The following is a 14,868-nucleotide window of genomic DNA, read 5'->3' on the forward strand; positions in this document are numbered from 1 at the left end:
GGCACAGCCCCATCAGATGTGCCACCACAGCTGCCAAAAATGTGCCCATCAGCTGCCAGTCAGTGACCCATCAGAAATAGCTGTAGGTGCCAATTAGTGCCCACCACAGTGCTAATCAGTGCCTATCACAGTGCCAATCAGTGCCCTACAGTAACACCTGTCAGAACCTCATCAGTACCTCATCATCAGTGCTGCCCATCAGTGCCACCTTTTAGTGCCAATCAGTACCGCCTATTAGTGCCAATCAGTGCCGCCTGTCAGTGCCCATCACAGACGCTTGTCAGTGCCGGCTGTCAGTGCCCATCAGTTCCACCTATCAGTGCCGCCTATCGGTGCCCATCAGTGCTGCATACCAGTGCCGCCTATCAGTGCCCATCAATTCTACATATCAGTGCCTCCTCGTCAGTGCCCATCAGTGCCACCTTATCAGTGCCAACTCATCAGTGCCCATCAGTGCCACCTCATCAGTGAAGGAGAAAACAGAATTTACAACCGAAACGAAGTAAAGCGTTTTTTTTTCTAAAATGTTGGTCTTTTTTTATTTTGTTTAGCAAAAAATAAAAAACGCAGAGGTGATCAAATGCCACCAAAAGAAAGCTCTATTTGTGGGAAGAAAATTGTAAAAGTTTAGTTTGAGTACAGTGTTGCATAACCATGCAGTTGTCATTCCAAGTGCAACAGCGCTGAAAGCTGAAAATTGTGAAAAGGGGTATTGAAGTGGCTAAAAGGATAGTTCACCTTTACAAAAAACCTACCTATGCAGGTAAGGGATGTTTGTAGATAAACTACTTAAGGACCGAGCCTATTTTTCAGACTTGGTGTTTACAAGTTAAAATAATTTTTTTTTTTGCTAGAAAATTTCTTAGAACCCCCAAACATCATATATATTTTTTCTCAGACACCCTAGAAAATAAAATGGCAGTCGTTGCATTACTTTATGTCACACTGTATTTGCGCAGCAGTCTTACAAGCGCATTTTTGTTTGGAAAAAATACACTCTTTTAATTAAAAAATAAGACAACAGCAAAGTTAGCTGATTTTTTTTTTATATCGTGAAAGATAATGTTATGCCGAGTAAATTAATACCCAACATGTCATGCTTTAAAATTGCACCCGCTCGTGGAATGGTGACAAACTTTGACCCTTAAAAATTTCTATAGGCAATGTTTAAATATTTCTACAGGTTACCAGTTTTGAGTTACAGAGGAGGTCTAGGGCTAGAATTATTGCTCTCGCACTAACGATCGTGGCGATATCTCACATGTGTGGTTCAAACACCGCTTTAATATGCGGGCGCGACATACGTATGCTTCTGCGAGCAAGCTCGGTGTGACGGGGCGCTTTACTTTTTTTTTTTCTTATATATTTTTTCCTTTTTATTTTTACACTGTCCTTTTAAAAAAAAATTGGGTTACTTTTATTCTTATTACAAGAAACGTAAACATCCTTTGTAATAGAAAAAAACCATGACAGGACCTCTTAAATGTGAGATCTGGGGTCAAAAAGACCTCAGATGTCATATTTACACTAAAATGCAATAAAAAAAAAAATAAAAATGAATAAATGTCTTTTTTTGCACCCCCGATAAAAGTAATCTTGCGGCGAATCCGCCGCAGAGACCACGTTTATCTGAAAGAGGACCGTTCGGCGTTGAAGAGGATACTGGGGTTATGGCAGCTATATGCAGCCATAAACAACGGTAATCCACTTCAAACAGCCAACATACAATGATGGCGGGGCGGTCTGCAAGTGGTTAAAACAAACCAGAGTCAGAGTGAAGGCACTTACCCCCTGTGTTGCAATGGCCACCACGGCTGCCTCCGTGGCAGCCGTGGACTTTTCTTTTAAAGTCTGCTGCTGGCCTGGGGGCTGGGGCTGCTCTCAATCTTTTCCGACTACACATCCGTCCCTCCCTCCTCACCCCCGACCCAAGCATCGGATTGGCTCTGCCGCTCGGGCCTCTGCTTAACATCACCGTGACCCGGCTGTTCTGTAATTGGCTGCTGCCTCAGCCTGCCTCTGCCTGTGTGAATGTATGTTGGGCCTATACCGATTCGGCTCCTCCCACATGTCACAGGTGCGTGGCTTGCAGTGGCCGAGATGACAGAAAATACTCTGCCTGGCTGCCAGTGCCTGTCCTGGCCTATCGCCGAAGAACCACAGGTAACAGCAGTGCCTGTGCCACGACAACCACTGTGTACATGACCTTAAAATGATGCCCCCCCCTGAAAAAAGTTCCGCGGACGCCCATGGCTGATGACTAGGCCTCACTTAGCAACATCCTGAGAGTATTCCAGTCAGGCTTCATAAGGTATCTAAATGGCCTTACCCATTAACAAGGGCTTTATTCAACTTTAGTCAGAGCTGCACAGTTTGTTTTTATCTACAGATGCCCCTTATTTGCATAGGCAGTTTTGTGGTAAAGGTGAACTATTATCCCGTTAACAACGGATGTTTCACTAGTTGTCAACAGGTTCCCCGCAGGCCAGCAGGCTGTCAGCAGGCCCATTAGGTCAGGTATGGATTTTAAGGGGAACCCTACGCCAAAAAACGGTGTGGGGATCCCCCCATAATTCATACCAGACCCTTATCCACAACCCGGCAGGTCAGGAAAGGGGGTGTGAGCAAGCTCCCCCCACCTGAACTATTTCAGGCCACGTGCCCTCAACATGGGTGGGTGCTTTGGGGTGGGGGGGCTTGCCCCCCCACCCCAAAGCACCTTGTCCTCATGTTGATGGGGACAAGGGCCTATTCCTCACAACCCTGGGCAGTGGTTGTGGGGGTGTGCGGGTGGGGGCCTTTTCAGAATCTGGAAGCCCCCATGTGAATGAGTATGGGGTACATACCAGCCCTACCCATTCACAAAAAAAGTGTAAAAGTGAGTAAAGTACAAACATTTTGACAATTCCAGCATGCATCGGTCGGTGACATCACAAGGGGGGCGGTGCCACCAGTTGACATCATGGGGTGGCCCCGCACCTTACCTATTTAAGAACTGTCAAACGGCGATACAGACAGACCAAGGGAACATTTGTCAGGATCGGAGCTTTTTTTTTTCAGGTCCGGCGGTGGTGGCAGGCATCGTGATTGAGGATGGATCTACTTTTGTACTGTTTTTATTTACTTTTACACTTTTTTGGTGAATGAGTAGGGGTACATAGTACCCCTACTTACTCACATGGGGGGGCTGGATCTGGGGCCCCCCTTGTTAAAGGGGGCTTCCAGATTCCGATAAGCCGCCCTGTCCGCAGACTCCCACAACCACTACCCAGGGTTGTGGGAAAGAGGCCCTTGTCCCCATCAACATGAGAACAAGGTGCTTTTGAGCCCCCCATGTTGAGGGCATTTGGCCTGGTATGGTTCAGGGGGGGCGCTCACTTGCCCCCCCTCTTTTCTGACCTGCTGGGCTGCCTGATCGGATAAGGGTCTGGTATGAATTTTGGGAGGGACCCCACGCTGTTTTTTCCCCCTAATTTTAAATTGTCGGCATGGTTTTTTTACATTTAGCTGTCAGCGGGTAACCTGCTGGCAGCTTATGAGTCATCCGTTGTTAAGGGCGTGGCAGCTGGCTATTGGGGGGGGGGGACCCCAGGCTGTTTCTGACAAATACTGCATGTGATACAGCCAGCAAAACCCTGGTGATAAATAGCGCATGTTTATTTTACTCTGTTGTGAATTGGACTTAAGAGCTTACCGCATGCTTTTTGACGATATTTACCGGCACGTTTTTCATTTTGTGGTAAATACCTCATAATCTTTTTTTTTTTTGTGAATTGGACTTTATTTACCGCATGCGATAACTTATGCAAATTTGTCACGTGACCGCGTTATCGCATGCAGTAAACCAGTGGCGGAATTACCAGGGTCGCACCAGTCGCACTAGCGATTGGGCCCTGTCATCACGCCACTATGGGGGGGCCCACCGCCAGAAGGTTCTTCTGCTAGTTACCCAGAGGCAATGATGGGTGAGTGTACTATCACTGCACCAGCCTCTCTGCCCATGGAGTTCGCAGCTGCACTGTTTACAGTATTATCACCGACACAGTAACTGCACAGCGGATCGCTCACCCAGAGCCATCGGGAGGCAGAAGCTGTATGCTTTTGTCAGCCGACCAGTCAGGTAGAGTGAAGAGGGAGGAGCCAGGGGAGGTCTCAGACGTCTGAGGAAACCCCATCTTGGGATAGTGACCTGGATACATGTGAAGGGAGCATATACGGAACATGGAGCATAGAGCCCTAAGCTGACACTGAGAGAGCGAGTGCAAGTGAGTAACATAGATCCCAACCCACACCAATGCTGCTACTGATCCCATCACCCTCCTGCACTGCCACTTCCCCCATACAGCAATGGCACTGCTCCCATCCTACCACCACTGTCACACTGATCCCACCTTCGCCAGCATCTGACAGTGATCCCAAAACCCCTCCCCAGCTTCTGCCAGTGATCCCACCCCCCCCAGCATCTGTCAGTGATCCCAAACTCCCCCCAGCATTTGCCAGTGATCCCACCACACCCCAGCATCTGCCAGTGATCCCAACACCCCCCTCCCCCCAGCATCTGACAGTGATCCCAAAACTCCCCAAGCATCTGCCAGTGATCCCACCCCCCCAGCATCTGCCAGTGATTCTAACACCCCCCCAGCATCTGACAGTGATCCCAAACACCCCCCCAGCATTGGCCAGTGATCCCAACACCCCCCAGCATCTGCCAGTGATCCCACCCCCCCCCCCCAGCATCTGCCAGTGATCCCAAAACCCCCTAGCATCTGCCAGTGATCCCACCCCCCAGCATCTGCCAGTGACCCCCCCCACCCCCCCCAGCATCTGCCAGTGATCCCCCACCCCCCAGCATCTTCCAGTGATCCCACCACCCCCCCAGCATCTGCCAGTGATCCCACCCACTCCCCCTAGCATCTGCCAGTGATCCCCCCACCCCCCCAGCATCTTTGAGTGATCCCACCCACCCCCCCAGCATCTGCCAGTGATCCCACCCACTCCCCCTAGCATCTGCCAGTGATCCCACCCACCCCCCTAGCATCTGCCAGTGATCCCAACACCCCCTAGCATCTGCCAGTGATCCCAACACCCCCTAGCATCTGCCTGTGATCCCAACCACCTCCCCTTCAGCATCTGACAGTGATCCCCCCCCCCCCCCAGCATCTGCCAGTGATCCCATTCCCCCCCCCAGCATCTGCCAGTGATTAGTCCACCCCCTCCCTCCCAGCACTGCCCATGATCAATCCCCCTTCCCTCCAGCATTACCACTGATCTCATTATCACCAGCACTGCCACTGACCCCATCCACCCTAGCAGCACTGTGTCCCATCCCCCACACAGCACTGCCCCCAGGGCAGTAACTACAGGGGTCACAGTTGCGATTTGGCCTCATGCTCTACGGGGGCCCATGCTCCAATGTACACCTGGATAGGAGGAGCGGCATATAGAGGAACTGATCCCCTCCATTTTCCTCATGTAGAAAAATGGAGAGATTGATTCCTCTATACGCCTCCCCCCTCCTATCCAGCTTCTTTCTGCTGCTCCTGGGCCCCTGTCCTCTGTTCTGCCCCCCCTGCAGTATTGCCGGGGGATTTGTCAGGATGGAGAGCAGGGAAAGGGCTGGTAAATATGTAATTTACCAGCCCCTTCCTTGTCTGAATGGACAGAGTCAGGGATCTGTACCGATCACTGACTCTCTTCATTCATAACTATCTTAACTATGCTTTAGTTTGTGAATGAAAGGGAAGATTCTGTGCAGCTGAGGTTGCGGAGGAGGAGAATGGGAGGTCTGTTTAGACCCCTGATATCTTACCAAAGCCCCCCAATGGGGCTCCTAAACAAAATGTAAAAAAAATAATAAAAAATAATATTGTAAAAAAATAAAATAAACAGTAAAAAAAAAAAAAAATAATAATAAAAAACTACTGACTACCAGAGTCACAAAGGTTACACTTGCGACCGAGCCCTGGCGTTCCGCCACTGGGCTTCGGGGTAAGGGTCCCAGGCTCATGAGAAGGGACCCCATCTGGGAGTCAGGGGGGCCCTTCATGGTTTCTTGCACCGGGGCCCTGAAGGTTCTAGTTACGCCTCTGCAGTAAACGTTAGTGAATTGATCCCATTGGATTTTAGGAGTTATCAAAAAAACGCCAAAAACTCCTAAATTAAAGCTTAGAAGCTGTAGTGTACATGAGCCCTAACACTCCTATTGTGTTCAGATGTGTTTTTGTGCATTTCTGAAGTGTTTTTAATGCGTTTAATGGGCTTTCTAAACACATTTCAAACATGTCGTAGGGGCGTTTACGTTGACAAGAATTGGAGGCGTTTGGGCTAGTCAAGCACATTGTTGACACGTCAGGTCAGTTTTGGCCCGATGCAAGCGCAACCATGTGAACAACACTGGCTGCTGTAATGCACGCTATAATTTTACTATGCTCTGAAGAAAAGGGGGCCCCTTCGAAACACGTCAGCAACTGCAGGCACTCATGGCATCTCCTGAGCTCATCTGGAGGCGCGCACAGTGGTTCCGGGAATTTCTTCCTTAAAATCTTTTAAATAAACAGTTCTCTTGATTAATGCATAAGGTTCTTTTGTCTTTCTGCATGTACTGTATGTTATAGTTCTAACATTGACATTAACGCAACGCCGATGCACCTATAACGGTAAAGTGCATTTTTTTGATGCATTAAATGCTCATTTCAGGCACATTAACACACTCCAGACACCCTCCAATTCATTTTTATTTAATTTAAGGGGAAATGTTTTTTTTTCTGGAGCAACTGCACTTGCAGAGTGCAATTACACTTTGCAAAGTGCACAGTCTATTTGCCTTTAGTAAATCAACCCCCATGTGTTATAACGTGCTGAGGTGCATAGATATGAAAGAAGTGTCCTTTTGTGACACTTCGATAAAGTTATTAAAAAATGATCGCCCCTCACAGCCTCTACACTCCTCCACCTATTTTATTGTGTGGACTGCTGTGAACAAAACCTTATGCCCCGTACACACAGTCGGATTTTCCGATGGACAATGTCCGATCGGAGCGTGTTCTCGGAAATTCCGACCGTGTGTGGGCTCCATCGGACATTTTCCATCGGATTTTCTGACACACAAAGTTGGACAGCAGGAGATAAAATTTTCCGACAACAAAATCCGATCGCGTCAATTCCGACCGTGTGTGGCCTGTTCCGACGCACAAAGTGCCACGCATGCTCAGAAGAAATTCCGACACGGGACAGCTCGTTCTGGTAAACTTAGCGTTCGCAATGGATACAGCACTTTTGTCACGCTGCAATGTTAAAAATGGTTTAATACAGCGCACTCTCTTCTTCTTTATAATGTGACAAGAATTAAGTAGTTTTGATACTCATATTCACACACACTTCTCACAAACTTCTTTCGTTACTATTTATCGGGATTCCCTCAATATATTTTGATTTCTCACATCTGACAACATATTTTTTTTTTTTTTTTTTTTGACTTTAATGTAGATTCTTTTTTTGTGTTTCTCTTTTTTAATAGTTTTTTTTGGTGATTTTGATTTGTACTCCCGAAAATGTTTGTGTGTTTTTTGTGACAAGTTCCCACAACACCACTAATATGTTGTTCTATTTAATCTGTAGGAAATTGTTTGGTGTTGTTGTCCCTTGTTAATTTCACATTTTATGTTTTTAGAAATGTACCTGAATCGTCACCAACAAACTGTCCTTTTTGGATGAAAACACACACAGGAGAGTAGAATTTACCGAAAAAAATTTTATTAAGGGTCACAACTATAAACAAAGAGGGAGGCAATGCTGGAGAAACTGCAGAAATTGGCGAAGCCTTGGACCCCCAGGGCAGACATCAATTATTTAAAAGCAAAATTGGTGGCCTGAGGAGTCCATATCTAAGGGAGGGCAGTCTGGTCCAGAAGTCCCAGAGATCCGGAAAGCAGCAGATGACATCTGTGTCCCCAGGCTGTGGTCATACGAGAGACTGCATCTTCTGTCAGACCAGACTGAACCAAGGGCCATCACTCTCAGGTCTTCCTTCCACGCTTCCTTCCAGGCTTTGGCTGTGGTGGTGGAGTTGTGGCAGCAGGAGGAGGAGGAGGAGGATCGTCAATCTCAATGACATCCGTCTTGTGTGTCAGTTCCCCACTCTCCCCCTTACGTAGGACTTTATAAATCAGGTCCTCAGAGATCTTGCGTTGGCCCTCCTGCATGCCCTGCAATTTGGTGGCAGCCATGCAGGCAAAGGCCTCTTCAGGACTGGGGAAGGCTCTGAGGGACGCCGAAGCCTCCTGGATCAGCCTGTATGCTGAATCCTGCACAGGACTGGGAGTCATCTTCCTGGCTCGTTTATGTGGCAGGCGGAGGGGAGGAACCTGAGACTCAGTCAGGCTGCGACTTGTCCCAGGCTTCTCTTGGCTGACACTTAGCCCCGCCTCCTCCTGGCTGACACTAATCCCCGCCTCCTCCTGGCTGCCACATTCCACAACCTCCTCCTGGCTGAGGTCTTCCTGTGTATGAAAAAGGGACATAGTTTTAGTATTTTTTACATCAATCACACACAATTTTCACCTCCTGACTGCTGCAAATTGAATGTTAACAAATATAACAGACTATCCTTCTGAGCCCAGCATTTTGCATTCTTGTCCCAATTTTGGATGCCCACTACTGTCTATTGATATGTAAAACACTTTATGAAATCAGCAATTAGTGATCAATAATAACATCTAGTAAACATCATTTATTTATTGCCCAGAAATCTGTAGAAGAATGCTATACCTGACTCCAGCTGGGCTCCTCCACTTCTTCCTGGCTGGAAGGCCCAGGTTGGACATCAGAAGCCTCAGTTGGGATGGAAGGAAGTGTGGAAGGAAGAGTGGAGAGGGATTCCCTGACTTCAGTGTGGTCTGACAGAAATCGCAGTCTCTCATAGTACCACAGCCTGGGGACATAAATGTCATCTGCTGCAGCTCCGGACCTCTGGGAATCTGTGACCTTCTTGCGCTCCCTAAGATATGTGCTCCTCAGGCCACCAATTTTGGTTTTTAAATAGGGGATGGTTGCTGTGGGGACCACCGGCTTCACCAACTCCAGCAGTTTCTCCAGCGCTGCCTGCCTCTTCTGTTTGTGATTATTGTGGGGGTGTCTGACTTGCCACAGACAGGGCAGCTCCCTGTACTTGTCAATGAACAGGGGCAGGAAATTGTGGTCGTTGAACCCATCCATTTTCTCTGCAAGACACAACACAAGACAAACCCTAACGTCAGGCCAAACTCCCCTAATCTTGTTACAATATAGGCTTCCATTTCGAAGCAGTATAGGCCCAAGTTTAGATCCTACCTTCGTTAGCACGATCGGCGTCTCCGATGCTCCTTCCTCCGCTCACAGATCGTACGTAAGACGTGCGTGTTACGATTTATACACACTGCGCATGCGTATAACTCCGCCCGCCCCTGACGTTCTTTCTAGTCTATTCCCCGCCCCTTTTCGTTCGGCGCAGTGGAGGAAGAGCACATGGCGGATAGACAGCAGGATCGTGCTAATTACAGCAACGAGGAGGAGGAGGAGGAGGAAAGGCCGGAGCCTGAAACGTCCCGATCCAGAAGGAGATTAAAGGACTCAAATATGTCCTTTGGGGAGATGTTGGAGATGGTGGACATCCTGAAGAAGGCTGACTATGATGGAAAGTATGGGCCTTACCCCAACCACAATGTCCGAAAGGCCAAGATCATGGCGAAAGTGGTCAGGAGTCTGCACCGGAAATTCGGGGTACGACGATCGAAAGATCAGCTCAGGAAGCGGTGGTCGGACCTGAAATTACGAAAACATGAGCAGTACAGAAAGATCTGGAGAGTGCTGCAAAAAAGTAAGTAGTTGTGCTGTGTTCCTATTCTTTATGTTTATGACGTTCATGCTGCTCCATGTGCTTTTAGGAACTGTTGTACAGTTTAAAATGGCAACTTTCATGTTCATGGGCACATTATTCGTTCGGATCACACATTTTTATTTCGGACGATAAAATACCATTGTTTAGGCCATATGCATTTGGCCACCATTTTGACGCCCTATACTTGTCTTCAAAGAATTGGGTTGTGTAGATGGCTTTGTTACTAGAATGAAATGCAAACTAGATTTTGTGTAAGGAGAGGACACTGAGCAGCTGTTTTCACATCTGGACACTGGAGCACTAGTGTGGGACACAAGAACACCATTTTTATTAGGGGGGCCACACAGGTGCTCCAGTGTATACTATAGGGGGGGCTACATCTGTGAAGCTTGTACTAAACAGGTAAAGTATTGCAGCTTGACAAAGGACACTAAAAAAGCTACATCTTGGAACTCGGCTAAAATAGATAATTGTACCCCACTTCCAAGCAATGTTTCATCTTTATAGTTCTGCCATCAAATATCTGTGTGCTAATTATACCATTTTTGTTTTACATAGGGGAGAAAAGACTCGGAGGACACCCCTCATCCGAGGAGACCAGAGCCCCCCCCCCCCTCTGGAAGAAGGGGAAATCCCCCCAACACAAGATGAGCAGGAGGAAGAAGACGTGGTGGAACTAGTCACCACAACAGGTGAGTGTCTGCAAACACAGGCTCAGATAAGAGATGGATGGCGGCATTTTTTGGGAAACCTAATTTATTTTGGGGTTCCTCTCTTTTTAGGTGATCGTGAGGTTGTGGATGAAGATCCTTTCACATCCGAAAGTGCCCAGATCCTGATCGGGGAGATCATGGGGTGTAATTTACAATTGGAAAACATCAAGCAAAACATCAATGATGTTATTCCAAAATATAAAAACATCATTGATGTTTTGGGGCGAGTTTAAAACCCCTCCAAATCACTTTCTTCTTTTGTGTGCTACAATGTGCGAAATGTTTTTGTGATTTTTCCCAAAGCCAAATTTGGAGGATGCACACAGTGTGTCAACATGTGCTATCTGCCATCACGGGAGATCAATGGACGCGTTTTGGGGGTGCAACCCCTTCCTCAATAATAAAGTAGCGGTGAGGAAGGGCTTTCTCCCCCAAAACACGTCCCTTGATCCCCCATGATGGCAGATAGCACATGTTGACATTGTGAAATTTGTGTGCATCTTCCAAATTTGGCTTTTCCTGCGGTGATTTCACCCCATCTGAACGCAATATCAAACACAGTTCCTAAATACTCATGTCTGATATTGCCTTCCAGTTCTACCAAATGTGAACTTTGTAAGATCAAGATTTGTGTCTTTCTTGTGGGTTTTACACAGGCCTGTTTTCTATAAAATGCACATTTTGATTTTGGATAATGACACCACAAAAATTGTTATACAACAAACATGTCGGTTTGTCAGAAAAACCTTTGGTAAATGCACATGTGATTGTGCTGGTATTAAAAAGATTGTTCATCAAGAATGTGTGGATTATTGTCTCAACGCTACAATACTTTTGGGGTGATGTAATTGTTGTTTTATGAGAAAATGGGGGTAATTTCCTAAGGGCAAATCCTCTTTGCACTACAAGTGCAGTTTCAGTGCAGTTGCAAGTGCACTTGTAGTGAAAAGTGTCTTTGCATTTAGTAAATAACAGCCAACAGTGCTTTCTATAAGGTTACACAATCACGACATTTTCTGGACTCCACACATTTCTGTCAGGGTCAGCTCAAACAAACACAAGCAGTAAATGTCCACAAAGAAGAGCCTGGGGGGAGATGCCTGTCGAGAACTTGAGGTCCTGCAGGCTTCTCCCTGTGGCCAAATACCGCAGGGTAGCGACGAGCCTCTGCTCCGGAGTGATGGCTTGCCTCATGCAGGTACCTGCCTGCTGATATAGGGGGTCAGCGAAGCCAACAAACGGTGAAACACGGGGTTCGTCATCCTGAGAAAGTTCCTGAAATCATCTGGATTATTCTCACGGATCTCACGGAGCAAAGGCATATGAGAGAACTGGTCACGCTGAAGCAACCAATTCTTGGTCCATGAACTCCTCCTCACCCTGTTCATGGACTGGTCTTGTGTCAAGGTCAGGACCCCAACACCAAGCCCCCGCACAGCAAGAACTGTACGAGGAGTACGCATATGAAACATGGCTAGAAAACGGTCGGCTGCTCAGAACGAAGTAACAGAACGCACTGAAGAACAGCAAGGCCTGTGAAGAGCGACCTGAAAACCAGTAACGAACGAACAAGAATACAATGACTACTTAAAGTCACGCGGAACTTGCTTGCACGCACTGAAGAGCAGATACAAACCCACAAGCACAAACTGAACGGCAGAAAACGATCTGAAAGCCACGAGTCTGAAAAAGCGCGAATCGTCTCTCACCAAACTTTTACTAACACGAGATTAGCAAAAGGAGCCCAAAGGGTGCCGCGCTTGGTTCTGAACCGGCCTTTTCTAGTCTCGTCGTACGTGGTGTACGTGACCGCGTGGTTGTCGATCGGAAATTCCGACAACTTTGTGCGACCGTGTGTAGGCAAAACAAGTTTGAGCCAACATCCGTCGGAAAAAATCCTAGGATTTTGTTGTTGGAATGTCCGAACAAAGTCCGACCGTGTGTACGCCCTATTACACTTGCAATTGGAGGGGAACAGCTCCTCTTTTTGCTGCAGAGGCAGCGGCCTGGGGTCTGCACATAGCACAGCTGTGATGCTTTGCTTCACGGTTGCAGCAAGAACTATACTTCTTGGTGCGCCCACTGAGCGTGACTCATTCAATTGAATTGGGCTGCACTGCAACCTCCCCTCAACCGCACACAACAGACGTGGTGGTGTTTGTCTGGTATTTAGGTGGTTACGCAGGAGACCATACAATGCCCCCTCATCACCTGTCAAGTGAAGCAAAGCAAGTGTAAATGAGGCCTAGTGGGCATTTTTGAAGCCTCACCAACGCCTGTCAAAAAAGTGTGCATTGTAGCAGCCAGTGTTGTTCACATGGTAGTGTTGCATTGTGCCAAAATTGACCTGAAATGTTTTGGCTGGCTTTACTGCTCACCAAACACCTCAATTCAAGTCAATGAACATTTGCTGAAAATGCCTCTCAAACACCCCTGCAGCATTTACAGCGTGTTTTAGATGCAATTAGAAAGCCTTACTAGCTGAGGTAATAGTTCAAGAATCCACAGAAGAGAAAGCCAGCACAGAGGATATATTTAAGCAGTATTTAATGCTACGCAAATGCTTTACAAAACGCATCATAAACATACAAAAAGCACTGCCGTTAACACAATAGATGCTTTAATGAGAACTCAAATTTCTTTGCACATCTAAAAAAACATACAGTGCAGTGCTTTTTTTCCTGCATCAAAAAAGCATGGAAAGTAGGTTACATGGGTTCCAATGTCATAGTTCACACCAGCGCAGTGCATTCCAGTGCTTTTCAGTTCCAGAAAAAGAAGTACAGCATGCTGCTTTTTTCCTGCACAGAGCTGTACTTTAACCACTTCAATACCAGGCATTTTCGCCCCTTCCTGCCCAGGACAATTTTGAGCTTTCAGTGCTGTCGCACTTTAAGTTACAATTGCACAGTTGTACAACACTGTACCCAAAATAATTTTTTATCATTTTCTTCCCACAAAGTGAGCTTTCTTTTGGTGGTATTTGATCACCTCTGCGGTTTTTATTTTTTGCTAAACAAACTAAAAAAGACCAACATTTTTGAAAAAAAAAGTTTTTCTTAGTTTCTGTTATAAAATGTTGTTTTCTCCTTCACTGACGGGCACTGATGAGTCGGCACTGATGAGTCGGCACCGATGGGCACTGATGAGTTGGCACTGATAAACTGGCACTGATGGGCACTGATGAGGAGGCACTGATACGTAGAACTGATGGGCACTGATAGGTGGCACTCATATGCAACACTGATGGGCACCAATAGGTGGCACTGATGGGCATTAACAGGCAGGACTGATGGGAACTGACAGGCGGCACTGATGGGCACTGACAAGCAACACCGATGGGCACTGACAGGCGGCACTGATGGGCACTGACAGGCGGCATTGATGGGCACTGACAGGCGGCACTGATGGGCACTGACAGGCGGCACTGATGGGCACTGACCGGCGGCACTGATTGGCCACTGATAGGAGGCACTGATTGGCACTGACAGGTGGCATTGATGGACACTAATAGATGGCACTGATGGGCAGCACTGATTGGGCAGGTACTGACAGGTATTAATGCTGGGCACTGATTGCCACTGTGATGGGCACTGATTGGCACTGTGGGCACTGGCAGACTTTATTATTGGGGAACTGCTGGGCACTGATTGGCAGCTGTGGTGGCACATCTGATGGGGCTGTGCTGATAATCAATGTGCTGATTATCAGCACAGACCCCCCCCCCTGACAGGGAGAGCCGCCGATCGGCTCTCCCTGTCAGCGCGAACCGAGGAATGCCGTTTACCGGCACTTCCTGGTTCTCTCGATGAACAGCTGTGATTGGTCACAGCTGATCACGTGGTAAGAAGCCTCTGTCAGAGGCTTCTTATCAGGATCGGAGATGCGGCATGTCAGACTGACACACCACACTCATGTTCACTGTGCTGCGCACCCCCGCGGGCGCACGCCGGCATGTTATCTTGCTGGACGTCATATGACACCCAGTCAGGATAACAGAACCACTTCCCAACCGTCATTCTGTTATAGGCCGGGCGGGAAGTGGTTAACATGGTAGGAAGCATAAAAAAATGCACCAAAAATGCAACAGATCCCAGTACAGTGGAAAAATACAGGAAAAAAATAAGAAAAGAAGCATCTGGAATGCATCCGGAAACTAATAAAAACACATCAAAAATACGTTGAAAATGTGTATGCATCCAGAACGGATCTGAAGAACGTTTTTGTGGTGAAAACTCAGGGCTCGTTTACACCTGCTTTGCTCTCTGAAGAGCGATTTAC

Source organism: Aquarana catesbeiana, linkage group LG12 (assembly GCF_042186555.1).
Source record: "Aquarana catesbeiana isolate 2022-GZ linkage group LG12, ASM4218655v1, whole genome shotgun sequence".
Lineage (NCBI taxonomy): Eukaryota > Metazoa > Chordata > Amphibia > Anura > Ranidae > Aquarana > Aquarana catesbeiana.